Here is a 13002-nt window from a genome sequence, read left to right as displayed (position 1 = left end):
AAGTTTATTTTGTCAAGGTTAAGGAAGTGCCCGTGACACAGCCTCAGGAAGTCCTGATGACATGCGCCCAAGGTGATCGGCACACAGCTTGGTTTTATACATTTTAGGGAGACATGAGACATCAATCAATATATGTAAGATGTACATTGATTTGGTCTGGAAAGGCAGGACAACTCAGGCCACGGAGAGGGCTTCCTGGTCGTAGGTAGCTAAGAGACAAACAGTTGTATTCTTTCGAGTTTCCGATTAGCCTTTCATTGAATGGACAATTTACATGTGAGAGGAGGGTAGAGGAACAGTCACTAACGTCTTAGTGTGGCTTAGTGAAATAATAGGGCAGAGGAAGGGGATCTCAGGAGCCTCAGACGGATCCCGTCTGTCTGTCCTTTGTCCACAAAGAATTTGTGGGCGAATTGTGAGGGAGGTCTGTAGCTTTTTTTTTTTTTTTTTTTTAATCTTTGTAGCTATGTTATTTAGAAATAAAATGGGAGGCAGGTTTGCCTGACGAAGTTCCCAGCTTGAGTTTTCCCTTGGTTTAGCGATTTGGGGGTACTGAAATTTATTTTCCTTTCACAATATATTGAACAGATTGGACACATCTTATTACTCTCCCAGTTTAATTAGTAAACTGTTTTGGTTTTGCTTTTTTAAGATGGAGTCTCACTCTGTCACCCAAGCTGGAGTGCAGTGGTGCAATCTCAGCTCACTGCAGCCTCCAACTCCTGGGTTCAGGTGATTCTCGTGCCTCAGCCTCCGGAGTAGCTGGGCCTATGGGCGCACACCACTATGCCCAACGAATTTTTGTATTTTCAGTAGAGATGGGGTTTCACTATGTTGGCCAGGCTGGTTGCGCACTCCTGACTTCCGACTTCAAGTGATCCACCCACCTCAGCCTCCCAACGTGCTGGGATTACAGGCTTGAGCTACCGCTCTCGGCCATTAATTAGCACACTGGAAAGCAGATCGGGACAAATTACCCAGCATTGAGCAAAGAAAAAAAAAGAAGGGGGAAAAAATCTCTGCCAGCCCGACTAGGAGTCCTGGAGTGGAGATTGCCAGTTAAAGAAGTCTCACACTGGGCAGAAGTGGCCAGGCCCAAGTTTCACTGAGCAGTCTTTGAAAGTGCTGGATGTTTGATAAATGTCTACAACTTTTATTTAAAGATAAGGATGGAAGGTGATCCTTCCTCTGTGAATAATAATTAAAAACCAGACAGGAAAAGAATCTCTTTATACAGTTTATATACCTCATGCTCAGTCATTGGCTGGGGGCCACCCTGAGAAAAGCATAATCTCTGTTCAAAAACTGACATGGGCCCTGCAGGAGCTAATGGCTGGAGGCATATATAGGTAGTAAAACTATTAAAAAATGCAAAGGAGGCTGGGCATGGTGGCTCAGGCCTGTAATCCCAGCACTTTGGGAGGCTGAGATGGGTGGATCACTTGAGGTCAGGAGTTTGAGACCAGCCTGGGCAACACGGTGAAACCCTGTATCTACGGAAAAAAAAAAAAAATTAGCCTGGTGTGGTGGCACACACCTGTAGTCTCAGTTACTCAGGAGGCTGAGGTGGGAGAATTGCTTGAATCCAGGAGGCAGAGGTTGTGGTGAGCCAAGATCACACCACTGCACTCCAGCCTGAGCAACAGAGCGAGACCCTGTCTCAAAACAAAAACAAAAACAAAAACAAAGGACACTGAGAGTGAATCCCAAGTGTCAGACTCCAAAGCCAAACCTCTTAACCACTCCCCCAAGTTTCTTAGCATCATTGACCCTATTCTGAACATGATCAACTATTGTTCTGCCATATGCATTTCTGGGGCCAAAAGTTGGGGGATGCATATGTTCAAAAATGTTACCAAGAAATGGTAGTGAGATAGTATATGGTCAGGCGCAATTCAGCCACCCACCTTGACATCCTACTAGGATAGCTTAGATTATACATTCTAGTATATGACACATGCGGACTTTGCAGGAACGTGCGCCACTCCCACTCAATAAAGTTGCCATGACGAATATTTGCAGGTATATTTACTTCTAAGCCTTTATTTTCTACTTCAATAGCTTCTGCCATTAATATTTATTATTAATCCACAAAGCCTACATGATTGTACCTAAGTAGGTGACCCTAAATTATCAAATTTCTATCCTATCAACCACAGAAGATTTATTTGTTCCAGGAGTAATTTATTTTGTAATCACTGATTCTCTGTGGGGGGTGGGGATTTCAGAGCTTTTCATGGCCATTGCTTCTCAGCTCACTAGAAAAATAGACTGAGCAGTCTTTGAAAATGCTGGATGTTTGATAAATGTCTACAACTTTTATTTAAAGATAAGGATGGAAGGTGATCCTTCCTCTGTGAATAATAATTAAAAACCAGACAAGAAAAGAATCTCTTTATATACTTGGGGTAAAAGGGGCACAGTGAGTGATACTTTTGATAACTCAGTTTAATGAACAAACTGTTTACCCACCTGTTCTGGCAATATACACATGTAGAAATAATAGATAAATTAAAAGGTTTGTACATGTTTTATAAATAAAATAAAGGAGAAGCCATCTCAGATAAATTTAACCATCATTTAGGGGAAAAAATTGGAAATAAAAGGTCAAATAAATCATCTTCTGCGCCTTAAAACTTTTTAAAACCACATTTTAAATGTGAGGTGGAGGAGGGAGAGGAAGGGGAACAGGGGAAGATAGGGGAACAGGGGAAGATAGGAGAAAGAGGAGAGAGGGAGAAAGAAGCAAATTAAAAATCAAATGGCCAGGCATGGTGGATGCTAGCACTTTGGGAAGCTGAGGCAAGAGGATCGCTTGAGCCCAGAAGTTCAAATCCAGCCTAGGTAATATAGTGAGACCTCATCTCTACAAAAAAATTTAAAAATTAGCTGGGTGTGGTGGTGTACACCTGTGGTCCCAGCTACTTGGGAGGCTGAGGCTGGAGGATCACTTGAGCCCAGAAGGTTGAGGCTGCAGTGAGACGTGATCATGCCATTGCACTCCAGCCTGGGCAACAGAGTGAGACCCCATCTTAAAAAAAGAAAAACAAAACAAGCAAACCAACCAACCCAGGAACTCAGTGTGGCCAGTAGATTGAAAAGACAAGTCATTATTGAAAAACCCTTATTAGCTCACTGTCAAAGTCAATATGATAAATTATTGTGCAAAAATACTCCATCCCTCTCCTCTACTTCTGTGGAAGGACTCTATTTCACCACATCTTAACTTTGAACTTGGCTACATGTTGGGCCAGTGGAATGTTAACAGATGTGCCACAAGCAGAGACTTCAAAAGTGCCTGTGCAGTTGAGTGTGTCTTCTTGCGCCCCTGCATCATCAGGAGAAGTGCCTTGGCTAACCCTCTGAATCAAGGATGATGAGAGACACATGGAGTTCATGAAAATCCAGCTTAAACCATCAGACCCCCCCAGCTGATCTGCAGACATATAAGCAAAATCAACGTGTATTGCTGTATGCCATAGAAACATTGCATTTTGTCATTACTTACCAATAGCTGACTGATACAATAATTATATCTCTTCTAAATGTTCTAAAGAAAGGACATTTTTTTTTGAGATGAAAAGCTTACATAAGTAAATGTATAATGGTCCATGAAATACTTTGAGTCAAGTAGAAGACATGGGACATACCAAAATACAATTCAAAGTTTTCTCATTAGAATCACAAAATCCACAATAAGTGATACTGCAGTGGCTGGAGAACCTGCTAGGGAATCAATGCATCAAAGCCATGGAATGACTGAGCATCAATCAATTCTATGCTTTGGTCTTGACTACTGAGGACACAAATAACGTTAGCATAGCTAGACACCAGGTCAAGAACACTAGGTCAAATCGGTGTTGGGCATATGCTAATGTACTGACTCTACATAAATGTCAATAAATCACTGGGATTGTAGAATATTCTCCTACAAGCTTTGAAGTCATTCACCGTTAAAACAATAACAACATAGGTGGCAGATTGTTTCGATAATTATCTTAAATTTGGTCACAGCTCTCTATATCCATGTCCTTAAGTGGTCCTCTTGTACAATGATTGTGGACTTCACTATGTGACTTCTGTCCAATGGAACAACAGTAAATGAGATGCAAATGAAAGCAGGGAAACTGACATCACTCTGGGGCTAGCTAGTCTTTGGAGCTCTGATACCATCATGTAAAAGAGAGCAGGTGTATTTGTCTGTTTTCACACTGCTAATAAAGACATATCCAAAACTGGGTAATTTATAAAGGTAAGAGGTTTAATGGATTCACATTTCCACATGGCTGGGGGTGGGGTGCCTCACAATCATGGTGGAAGGCAAAGGAGAAGCAAAGGCACGCCTTACATGGCAGCAGGCAAAAGAGAGCATGTGCAAGAAAACTGCCCTTTGTAAAACCATCGGATCTCATGAGACTTACTCACTACCATGAGAACAGTATGGGGGAAACTGCCCCCATAATTCAATTATCTCCACCTGCCTCCCCCCTCATGTGGGAATTATTACAATTATAGGTGAGATTTGGGTGGAGACACAGCCAAACCATATCAGCAGGCTAGCCTACTGGGAGATGAGCAGATCACGTGGAGCAGACCACCCATCTGAGCACAGCCCAAATTGGCAAGCCTCAGAATTGTGAGTGAATAGATTATTGTTGTTTTAAACCATTACATTTTGGGGGTGATTATACATTAAAAGCTACCTGATACACCATGTGAGTGACCTCATGTGAATGCCTTTGCAATTCTTCTCTAAAAGAAAGTGCAGCTTGTTTTTACCTTTAAGAAGTTGCTAGAAACCTTAATAAAGATAATATTGAAATTTGGCGAGATATGTGAGTCAACTTTGACACATTCTTCAGCCTGCATCTACCCATCACCAAAGTCTGTTGTTCTTATCTCCTACACAGCTGAACTCCTTTTCTCCATGTCCACTGGCACCATCCTAGTCCAGGCTCTCAGCTATAGTAATAACCAAGGATTCCTCTTAACCCATCTCCCTGCACCCACCCTGGTCCCACTTTGAAGACCTGTTCTCCATGCAGCTGTCAGAACAATCATTTTAAAAGCGAATCTGAACATGCCCTCTCCCCAAACTTAAGATGCTTTATTCACTCTCATTTATCTTAGGATAAAAACCTCTGTATTTCCTGGGACCTACAGCCCTTCCCAGGATATGCTGCTCCCCATCTCCAACCTCCAGCCCTTCCTTCAGTTCTGCTGAAGGGTGGTGGCTCCTCCTGCCACAGAACCTTTTTGTGTGCTGTTGCTTTTGCCTTGGATTCTGCACCTCTTGCTCCCCACTCTCCTTCCCACCTTCTCATCTCATCTCAGGCATAACTTACTCAGGGAAGCCTTTTCTGCCCCCCAGGTCCAGGTTATATTCTTCTCCTTTATTTGTACTTTTATCGCATTTTTTGGATTGGATATACTTATGTTTGTATAATCATAAGATTGATGTCTGTATTCCCAACTACAGTATAAACTCTAGAAAGCAAAGAATGCTGAATTTTGCTCACCTGTAGAGTTCTAATATCAGGCATTGTACCTGTCAAGCATAGTGCCTGATACATAACTGACACTCAGTATGTATTTGTTGATGGAATGGATGGTTTGATATGCAGAGTTGCAATTGTAGTACTTGGCATACAAAATTTACTCAATAGATATTTGCTGAATGAATACGGAATGAATGAATAAGCCTGCAATGAGGAGGGGGCTGGCAAATAAGAAACCATATCTTACGTGACATTTAGCATTGCTCCTTGCACATAATAAGCCAAATAAGTATTTTCAGAATGAACAACTAACTAGGAAATTTTGAAGGGATAAATAGGAATATGGACAACAAGGGAACAAGAATTTGTTTCCTTTATACTTGAAATAATCATGAATTAAGTGGCCTCCTTTGTGTAGACATGAAACTAATCTGCAAACAGAAAGTAAATTTAAATGGGTACGTCTCTGGATGTAGAGCTGGAAACAGTGGTGAGTTTCTATAGGACAATACCTTGGGATCATAATTACCTAACATTTCTATACAGTCTATAGGATGAATTTTCTAGGTTTGTACAACGCTAACATCTTCCCAGTAGAGAAATGAGCACAAACTATAGTCAACTTTTCCTAAACATAAATAGAAATCAAAATAGAACATACATATTAGCCTGTCCTCCTAATTGTCCCCCTTATTAACCTTGTTTAAAGCCTCATCAGCTCTCAAATGTACACAGATGTTTAAAAAGTCACCAGAGCTGCAGAAAATCTGCCCACAAAGTTTGAAGTAACCCACAGGTGATACAATGAAACCCTCTGCTATAGATTGCTGCAATGATAGGCCCCAATTTTGTCAGACTTCTCTGTATCCACGCCTTTGATTGGTCCCCACGTGCACAAGTGCACTAAATCAGGGCTTGACCATGTGATTTGCTTTGCCCACAGAATCATGAGCAATAAAATGATTGTTTTTTTAAGCCTTTATGTTTGGGGTTCATTTTGCTACTCAGCAAAAACTAACTGCCCCAATGTTGCCACTGTAGCAGAGTTTTCCACACATGAATCTGATATGTCATTCTATTACTTAAAAGTCTTCAAGAACGATCATCTCTGAGGAACCGGGGACTAGCCAAGGAGGTCTCTCTCAGAAGAAAAGTCAAGATTCATTCAGGAATTTGGTAAGGGGTGTGTGTGTGTGTGTGTGTGTGTGTGTGTGTGTGCGCGCGCGCATGCGTGCACCTGCCCGTGCACGTGTTTGGGGCAGAGAATGACTCAGTGTCCATGAAATTACAAGTGTTTCTGTGGAATCTAATCTAATGGCAAATTTTAGCCTTATTTTGAAAACTCAGACTTTTGGGGATTTTTTTTTTTTTTGGTCATACATGATATTGACAGAGTTCTAAGTGTTAGGGAAAGAGAAATGTTTGTAGTCATTCTCTCCTTGAATTTTTTTTTTTTTTGATGCATACTTGGCATCTTAGTGCAATACTCTGTTTAGGATGCAACCCCTTCACATTTTTAAATAGTGATAAATAGGTGCAGATGTTTTACTTTAAAAGGACATTTTAGTTAATGTTCCTTGAGGAGAAGCAGTAGTAACCAATGTTGCCCATTTGTCTGGTCATTTTGGGCTCCAGATGGCTTCGTCAATGCTTGAGGAAATAGGAATGTTTTATTGAACTGGGAGATTAAATATGTGTGGAGCCACTTGTACCACTTTGGGAGGAGTTTTCAGTTTAAGCCTACAGCATTTCTGGTAAAACTCACATGAAGTGTGACAAAGTAATCAGAACCGCTTGCTATTGCAACAGGGAACTGTTAACTGTCTTTTCCACAACTGAGAATTTATAGAACTGTACCTCAGCCTACTAGTAGCAGAAAAGCACTTTGGAGTATTACCAACTGGATTTGCAAAGGATGTAGTTTCAGGACAAAGAAGAAATATATACAATGTGCGTCTCCGAGATCATTAATTAAATATCCTATCCGAAGTCCTTAAAAATGGAATTACCCCGCTAAAATGCCAGTAGGGGATTGCTTTGAAGTTACTGTTGGTTTAAAGACTTGAAATAGACGTCTCGTAAAATTTGCCTGATTAGTTTTAAGTGATTGCTGTGGCAATGATATATGATTGTAAACATTCCACACTAACGCTTTAACAATTTTTTTTTTTTTTTTTTTTTTTGAGACAGAGTTTCGCTCTTTCACCGAGGCTGGAGTGGAGTAGCGTGATCTCGGCTCACCATAACCTCCGCCTTCCATTTTCCAGTTTCAAGTGATTCTCCTGCCTTAGCCTCCTGAGTAGCTGGGATTACAGGCATGTGCCACCATGCCTGGCTAATTTTTGTATTTTTAGTAGAGACGGTGTTTCACCATGTTGGCCAGGCTGGTCTCGAAAACCTGACCTGGTGATCCGTCCACCTCGGCCTCCCAAAGTGCTGGGATTACAGGCATGTGCCACCGTGCCCGGCCCACTTTAACAATTTTTAAATAGCTTCTATCAGTAGTTGATCAAGTGACAGAAATCCAAGTTGAACTAGCTATAGTAGATTGCAAACTATCAAAATTCTTTTCCTCCCTTTCCAAGGTGTAATTGATTTCTCTAACCTTTGCACCGGGATTGACCACGTGACTGGCTTTGGCCAATCGGACACTAAAAAATGTGATGCAATCAGAAGCTTGAAAAGTGCTTGCACATTGAGGCTTGCCCTTCTCCAACAGCAAACAGAATCCTGCAATTGCCGCGTGGAGAAGGCGAACTGGCCTACTGAAAACAAGAAAAAACATGGCTCCCCCACCTCCACAGCACCCTAACCAATAGCCAACCACCTGTCGGCCCATAAGTGAGGGCATCCTCGGATAATCCGGCTGCCAGCTGGCCACAAATGCGTGAGTTAGCACAGGTGAGATCAACTAAGGCAGCCCAGCCCAGAGTCCTCTAGCTGACCCACATTATCAGGAGCTAAATAAATGCTGGTTTTACGCCACTGTCGTAAAGGAGGGAGTTACGCAGTAAAAGCTAACTGCTTAGCTTTTTTTTTTCTTTTAAAGCTTAAAACAAAGAAAATTTGTCGGACGACCCTGCGTGCTCTGAGACTGAGCCAAGCAGAAGAAAGATGGGATGTACTTGGGCCTCAGGAACAACCAGAACTAACTATATGGATGTCAGCACAAAATAAAAGATGAAGATATTTTAAAGGCTCGTATCTGGGTAAGCAATGAAAAAGTCAAATGTTGACCAAAACAGGAGTTCAAATCCACTGTTGTTGTTGTTTTTTTTTTTTACCCTTTGAAGTACTTCTTCCCACTTTTTTTTCATGCTCCCCGCTGCCGCCATTTTACCCCATTTGTTTGTTTCTTTCTTTCTCTTTCTTTCTTTTCTTTCTTTTCTTTCTTTCTTCTTTCCTTTCTTTTCTTTTCTTTCTTCTTCTTCTTTTTTTTTTTTTTTTGAGACAGAGCCTCGCTCTGTTGCCCAGGCTGGAGTGCAGTGGCGCCATCTCGGCTCACTGCAACCTCTGCTTCCCCGGTTCAAGCGATTCCCCTACCTCAGCCTCCAGAATAGCTGGGATTACAGGCGCCTGCCACCTAGTCCGGCCAATTTTTCGTAGTTTTAGTAGAGACGGGATTTCACCATATTGGCCAGGCTGGTCTGGAACTCCTGGCCTCAAGTGATTCTCCCGCTTTGGCCACCCAAAGTGCTGGGATTACAGGCGTGAGCCACCCCGTGCCTGGCCTACCCTCCGTTTCTATGTATTCAACCCCCCCTTTTTTTTTCGTACATAAAATCATGCAGCATTTATTTTTTCTATGTCTGGTTTATTTCATTTATCATAATGTTCTCCAGGTTCATCCATGTTGTCACAAATGGTAGGATTTCCTTCTTTTTAAAGGCTGAACAATATTGTACCAAAATACTCCTTTATATCACAATTTCATTATCCATTCATCTATCAACAGACATTTGTTTTCATATTTGGCTGTTGTGAATAGTGCTACAATGAACACGGGATTGCAGCTGTCCCTTCACCATATTGGTTTCAGTTCCTTTTGATATATGCCCAGAAGTGCAGAAGTGGGATTGCTGGGTTATATGGTACTTCTTTTTTGTTTGTTTTGAGACAGGGTCTTGCTCTGTTGCCCACACTGTAGTGCAGTGGCACAATCACGGCTCACTGTGGCCTTGACCTTCTGGGCCCAAGTGGTCCTCAACCTCACAAAAGTAGCTGGGACCACAGGTGCGTCCCACCATGCCTGCCTAACTTTTTTACTTTTTATAGAGATGGAGTCTCCCGCCGAGTGCCGTGGCTCCCGGGTTCCACCTCCCCTCCCAGGTTCAAGTGATTCTCTTGCCTCAGCTTCCTGAGTACCTGGGATTACAGGCACACACCACCACGTCTGGCTAATTTTTGTATTTTTAGTAGAGACGGGGTTTCACCACGTTGGTCAGTAATCCCAGCACTTTGGGAGGCCAAGGCAGGCAGATCACTTGAGGTAAGGAGTTCAAGACCAGCCTGGCCAACATGGCGAAACCCTATCTTCACTAAAAATACACACACACACACACAAATTAGCTGGGCGTAGTGGCAGGCCCCAGTAATCCCAAGTACTCAGGAGGCTGAGACAGGAGAATCGATTGGAGGCGGGAGGCAGAGGTTGCAGTGAGCAGAGATTGCACTTCAGCCTGGGTGACAAGGGTGAAACTCTGTCTCCGAAGAAAAAAAAAAAGAGAGAGAGATGGGGTCTCCCTATGTTGCCCAGGCTGGTCTCAAATTCCTGGCCACAAGAGATTCTCTCACCTCAGCCTCCAAAAGTGCTGTGATTACAGGTGTGAACCACCATGCCTTGGCCAGTTCTACTTTTAATTTATTTAGAAACCTCACTATTGTTTTCCACAGTGGCTGCACTAATCTACATTCCCATCAACAGTGTATTAGTGTTCCCTTTTCTCCGCACCCTTGTTAACATTTGCAATTTCTTGTTTTTTTTGATAAAAGCCGTCATAACAGATGTGAGATGATCTCATAATTTTGGTTTACATTTCCCTGATAATTAGCATACTGGCTATTTTTATGTCCTCTTGGACAAATGTTTATTGAGATCCTTTGCCCATTTTTAAACCAATTTATCCTATTTTATTTTATTTTTGCTATTGAGTTAGGTGAGCTCATATATTTTGGTTGATAACCCCTTATTATATGTAGCTTGCAAGTATTTTCTCCCAACCTATAAATTGCCTTCTCATTTTGTTAACTGTTTCCTTTGCTATTCAGAAGCCTTTTTGTTTCATGTGATCCCACTTGTTTGGTTTTTTGTTGCCTGTGCTTTTCATGTCATAACCAAAAAAAATCATTGCTATGACCCATGTCAAACTCTTTTCCTATGTGTTGAGTTTTATGGTTTCAGGTTTTATGTTTGGGTTTTTAATACATTTAGGTTTGGGTGGGTTTTTTCATGCATGTATGGCATAAGGGTCCAATTTCATTCTTTTACACGTGGATATCCAGTTTTCCTTGTGCTACTTAATGAAAAGACTATTTTTTCTTTTTTTTGAGACGGAGTCTAGCTCTGTTGCCTGGGCTGGAGTGCAGTGGCTGGATCTCAGCTCACTGCAAGCTCCGCCTCCCGGGTTTACACCATTCTCCTGCTTCAGCCTCCCGAGTAGCTGGGACTACAGGTGCCCACCACCTCGCCCGGCTAGTTTTTTTTTGTATTTTTTAGTAGAGACGGGGTTTCACCGTGTTAGCCAGGATGGTCTCGATCTCCTGACCTTGTGATCCACCCGTCTCGGCCTCCCAAAGTGCTGGGATTACAGGCTTGAGCCACTGCGCCCGGCCTGAAAAGACTATTGTTTCCCCATGGTGTCATCTTGGTGCCCTTATCAAAAGTTAGTTGACCATATATTCTGGGTTTACTGCTGGGTTTTTTCTATTCTGTTCCATTGGTCTATGTGTCTGTTTATGCTACTACTATAATGTTTTGGTTACAAAAGCTTTGTGTAGTAGATTTTGAAATCAGGTAGCGTGATACCTCCAGCATTGTTCTTTTTGCTCAGGATTGCTTTGGCTGTTTGGGGTCTTCATGGTTCCCTATGAATTTTATAATTTCTATTTTTGTGAAGAAAGACATTGGAATTTTGATAGGAATACAAATTAAAATCTCGACTCCTATCGAATTCAATGCAAATTGCATTGAATCTATAGATTGTTTTGGGTAGTGCAGACATCTTAACTACTTTTCCAATCTGAAAAATATTCTATTTATTTGTGTCTTCAATTATTTTTCAATTTTTGTCTTTTTGAGGCAGGATCTTGCTCTGTTGTCCAGGCTGGAGGGTAGTGACACAGTCATGACTCACTGAAGCCTCTAACTCCTGGGTTTAAGCATTTAAGCAGGTGTGACTACAGGCATGCACCATCACACCTGGCTAGTGGTTTTTATTTAATTTTTTTTTTTTTGTAGAAACAGGTCTCACTATGTTTCCCAGGCTGGTCTCAAACTTCTGACTTCAAGTGATCCTCCCACGTCAGCCTCCAAAAGTATTGGGATTACAGGCATAAGCCACCATGTCTGGCCTCTTTCAATATTTTATAGTTCTCTCTGTACACACCTTTGACCTTTGGTTTAATATATTCCCAACTATTTTTTAATGCTATTATAAGTGGGATTGTCTTCTTGATTTCTTTTACAGATAGTTCATTGTTAGTGTATAGAGAATCACTGCTGATTTTTCTTTGTTGTTGAGATTTTCTTTTTCTGTGTTTTTTTTTTTTTTTTTTTTTTTTGAAATGGCGTCTTGCTCTGTCACTGAGGCTGGAGTGCAGTGGCACGATCTCGGCTCACTGTAACCTCCCTTCCCAGGTTCAAGCAATTCTCTTGCCTCAGCTTCCTAAGTACCTGGGATTACAGGCACACGCCACCACCACGCCCGGCTAATTTTTGTATTTTTAGTAGAGACAGGGTTTCACCATGTTGGTCAGGCTGGTCTCGAACTCTTGACCTCGTGATCTGCCCTCCTCCACCTCCCAAAGTGCTGGGATTACAGGCATGAGCCACCATGCCCAGCCTGTTGTTGAGTTTTTAAAATAAGTATCCTGCAACTTTACCAAACTCATTTATTGGTTCTAACCATTCTTTAGAGTCTTTGAGGTTTTCTATATATAAAATGATGTTGTCTTCAAACAGGGACAATTTAACTTCCTTTCCAATTTGAATGCCTTTTATTTCTTGACTGGGACTTCCAGTCAAGAAAAGTAAAACAGAAGTGACAAGAATGGGCATCTTTGTCTTGTTCCTGATTTATTTACTTATTTTACAGAAAAAGCTTTCAACTTTTCCACATTCAGTATGCTAGCTATGAACTTCTCATATATGGCCTTTATTATGTTGAGGTACATTCCTTCTTTTATATATTGGCAAACTATAGTTGTATATATTTATAGAGTACAAACTGATGGTATGATTTTAAAAAAATACAATGTGGAATAATTAAGTCAAGCTAACCTACCC

Source organism: Chlorocebus sabaeus, chromosome X (genome assembly GCF_047675955.1).
Source record: "Chlorocebus sabaeus isolate Y175 chromosome X, mChlSab1.0.hap1, whole genome shotgun sequence".
Classification (NCBI taxonomy): Eukaryota; Metazoa; Chordata; class Mammalia; order Primates; family Cercopithecidae; genus Chlorocebus; species Chlorocebus sabaeus.
This window is presented reverse-complemented; position numbering follows the sequence as displayed.